The 3972-nt window shown below is 41.7% G+C and overlaps 1 long non-coding RNA gene across 1 annotated transcript; it reads right to left on the reverse strand.

Annotated features, from left to right (window-relative positions):
* Nucleotides 1-3964, reverse strand: LOC116216563. Its single transcript, XR_004159588.1, has 2 exons — nucleotides 1581-3964; nucleotides 1-529 (listed from the first exon to the last, which is right to left on the reverse strand). It is a non-coding gene; the product is annotated as an uncharacterized LOC116216563 (long non-coding RNA).
* Between the last annotated feature and the right edge of the window lie 8 nt (nucleotides 3965-3972).

Here is a 3972-nt window from a genome sequence, read left to right on the forward strand (position 1 = left end):
TAGACATGCACCTCTTCTGCATTTATTTACAGCATTTTATCAAGGTGTCCACTGTCTTGTGATGCTCTCAAAAAACAAAGAATGCTCCAGAACCACAACAATACACACTTTTTCTTTTTTTCTTTTTTTCTTTTTTAATTTAAATGCATCTTTACTATTCAGTACACCGCTAGTAGCTTTTATGACTGCATGCCATGTTAACACATACAAAAAGTTTATTAAGTTCCTCCTCAGAGGATGAAAGGAGAAGAGGTGGAGTCTGGAGGCACCAAAGTAGAGAAATCTCAGTACTCATTGTCACAGCAGTCCTTTATGGTGTCGTGCAGTCATCTGCCCACAGATGACATGCGTGGAACACGGGCAGACAGAAAGCCGAAGTTTTGTTTGTGATGGCACACTGAAACACTGGGGTCTGCTTCCCATGTGCATGTTTAGATCCAGCTGCAGGTGTGAGGCTTCCCTGTTACTTCAGACCTGCTACTCCTGGTCAGAAGGGCATTATTTGTAGGAGAAACATGCGCCTAATAGACTTAAAAAAAAATTAATTACTTAAGTCACAAATTATTCAATTTTTCTCAGTACTAAAAAGATATAAGTGATGGAAAAATTGAGGTAAGTAATCTTGCAGTCCTGAGGGGCTGCACCTCATTTCCAGCCCACATCCAGTATTTCAAAACTCACTGAACTTCCACAGCAAATACACCATTCCTAAGAAGCCAATCTCTCAGAAGCAGCCACATCAACTATCTATAAACACACTCCAGTTACACCAAATCAGTAAACTAGATTAACCACAGCCTGACATGCTTACACTTAACCCCAAGACAAACCTCTGCTTGAACAACATCATTAAAAGTGTACAGAAAACATGCATAGATAAGAATTGAGATAAGAACTGACTCCCAAAAAGTGAGACAGAAGCCCACTCAAAAGTTGGACTGGTAAGGTAAAAAAGAAAAACACACAAAAAAAGCCCAAATCCAACAGCCTTGATACCCAAATCCCTTATCACACTCGGACTTCACCCCCGCAAGACCACCACCAAAACCCTTATTATTACTAAAATGTATGGGGGAAATGAAATAGGAATTTAAATTCACCATGGGCATTGCTTGCATTTTCACAAAAATTAAGTGCTTACTGAGTATTTGTTAACTGGAAAGAAATGCAAAATCTGCTTTCTAAAATAAAGTGCACATTTGCTTCCTCATTATTAAAAGTTAATTTCCACTGAGAAAACACTCAACTTTCAATTTCTACAGCATTTGCTAGAAGGTAGAGTTACAATTACACTCAGAACACCAGGCTGAACAACAGGAAGTAAATCCTGCTAGTCTAAATGAATGTACTTAGACAATGCGCACAGATGCTTCGTATCTGTACTAAATAGTTTCTTAAAGAAAAGCAAGGAAAAGGCATTTTTGTGCTCTATCTATCCATTCCTTTCTCCAGGAATACCTGGTAAAAAATGAGAGCTTCAGATAACTGAGTGATATCACAAAGAAACCCTGCAAATGTAAACAGAACTCGGGTGAACTTGCTGCAGAGGGTACAGCGAAGCTGTCAACATCTGGACGCACCTTTGGCACACCCCACAGAACGTAGAGCTGCCAACCTTGGCTCTCTCCAAACATTCCAGCTGAGTCCAGTGATTTCCAACTAGTCCCCGGCTCAGGAAGCTCAGCTGACCTGAACCAGCAAGTAAAGAGGGAGGAAGAAAAGGAAAGTTGCTGGAGTGCTTGAACTAATGAGCAGTAAACTGTAAACAAGCTGCACTACGGCCTCAACAGAAACAGGTGACACACCTACTCAGACTGCTGTGTGGATGGTACCAGCTACACCCTATTCACACTACAGTAGTCCACATTAGTAAACATGTTTACTTAAGAAATGAATTAAATCAGAATTGAAGAGCTCTAAGATATAAAAATCATTTTTTACAGCAGTCTACCTGATGAGATTTGCTTTGTCTAAAAGGGAACTAGCAACCACCAAAGAAGGAAGCAAATACATCAAATATTAACACTCTTGAGAGAAGGAGGAAAAAAAAAAACAAACCAAAACAAAAATTAAGTTTAAGTGGTTTAGACATGTATCACACCCAAAAAAAAAAAGTGCAATGAAAAAGATGATTTTTAGCAGAAATCTACTGATTTCTGTATCCAAAAGTGTCAAAAGCGATGTATTTCTTACTTCAAACCTTTTGAAATACGGATGCTTTTGGTACTCCAAAGTTATCTTTAGAAAAAATAAAATGAAATACTGTAACAGATGACCCCCTCTGCCCTTAAAACAAAAACAAAAAAACAGAAGTACAGATTTTCTTCTTATTATTTATTTTAAAGTCCAGGACATCAATCATAGTACACATGAAATTAAAGAAACTCGTGCTGTGGCAAACAACAGATAATATTCCTTGCATCACCCAACTGCTGGTCCAGCAGTGCCCAACTGAACTTTGCATGATTTTTCATTTACTTTTAAACTGGGGGATGGGAAGGAAAGCTTGTCTCCCAAACTTCCTCATGGGAAAGTTGTTTGGTCACTAATGTTGACAGCTTTTGGTGTTTAAAAGGGAAAAAAAAACAAACAGAACAGAACCTAAAAGCTTGTGCAGTTCTAGTGGTAGAAGAAGTTCCCTTATGTACACTCTATTTAGAAAAAAAAATACCTTATCTGATGCAGTCTCAACAAAATGACCGACTTCTTGTCTTCCTCTTTTCTAGGTCTGCACAGCAGCACTGTATCTCTGTACCTCTAAAATATTCTATGAAATTACTTCTCAGATATTTTTCCCAAAGCATTCCCTCTAAATTTCTCCTCTGACACATTGTCAGATTATGGGGGAAAAGGGAGCAGTCTGCTGGAAATCAAAACTGAAAATGAATCTTATGACAATCTATCACATCATCCTTTTGTAAGCTAAATGCAGATGTTCAGTAGCACCTGTGCCAGCCTGAAGCCAACCCAAACATTTTGGCACAGCAACAAGTGCTATATGAAGTTATAGAAGATCAGTTGGAAGGAGAAGGCAACTCTCAGCACAGGACAACTCCACTGTTGTCCATAAAACAAACCATCAACTTGTAGCTTGTTTCCCTAACAACACAATTATGTAAAGGGACAGTTACCCAAGAGCAGCTGACGCACACTCCACGTGCCAGAGTTTTCCAATTTTACCCATAAAGAGTGCCCTCCTTCAACACAGAAACATAAGGTCAGAAAACACCACTAACACCACCCAGTCCAACCGTCAACCCACTCCTGTCATGCCTCCTGACCACATCTCTTGGTCTCATATCTCCACTTTCCTTGAACACCTCCAAGAACAGAGACTGCACCACATCCCTGGGCAGCCTGTGCATCACATCATCACTCTTCATGGGAAAAAATTTTTCCTAATACCCAACCTGAATCTCCACTGGTGTAACTTAAGATCACTCTCTCCAGTCTTATCATTAGTTACACAGGAGAAGAGGCCAACCCTCACCCCTCCACAACCTCTTTCCAGGCAACTGGAGAGTCACAAGGTCTCTCCCGAGCCTTCTCTTCTCCAGACCAAAGCACTCCAGTTCCCCCAGCTGCTTCCCATAAGACGTGTGCTCCAGCACGGCACACAAAAGGACGAAGGGTTCCCACAGAGAAGTGCTGGACTCATGCAGACTCAGCCAAGCCAACACTGTTCACCACGACCAAAATCCACACTTGCATCGATGTGTCCACAAACACACCTGCACGGCACACACACAGGCCGCACCCTGACGCAAGAGTCCTCACTCCAAAGCGGGACTTCAGACCCCGCTGCTGCCCACGGTTATGTGGATATCCTCTCGGCGTGCTTTCGTGAAAGCTCCCCGTGCTTCCCAGTGGCAAACACTCCGGTCCCAAGTGGTCAGTGCACGCAGAGATGTGGAAAAGAACACGCAACTACAACTCGTGTGGCACTCACAGATTCGGGCAGCCCGTCCCACC

The sequence above is a fragment of the Meleagris gallopavo genome, chromosome 4 (assembly GCF_000146605.3).
Source record: "Meleagris gallopavo isolate NT-WF06-2002-E0010 breed Aviagen turkey brand Nicholas breeding stock chromosome 4, Turkey_5.1, whole genome shotgun sequence".
Classification (NCBI taxonomy): Eukaryota; Metazoa; Chordata; class Aves; order Galliformes; family Phasianidae; genus Meleagris; species Meleagris gallopavo.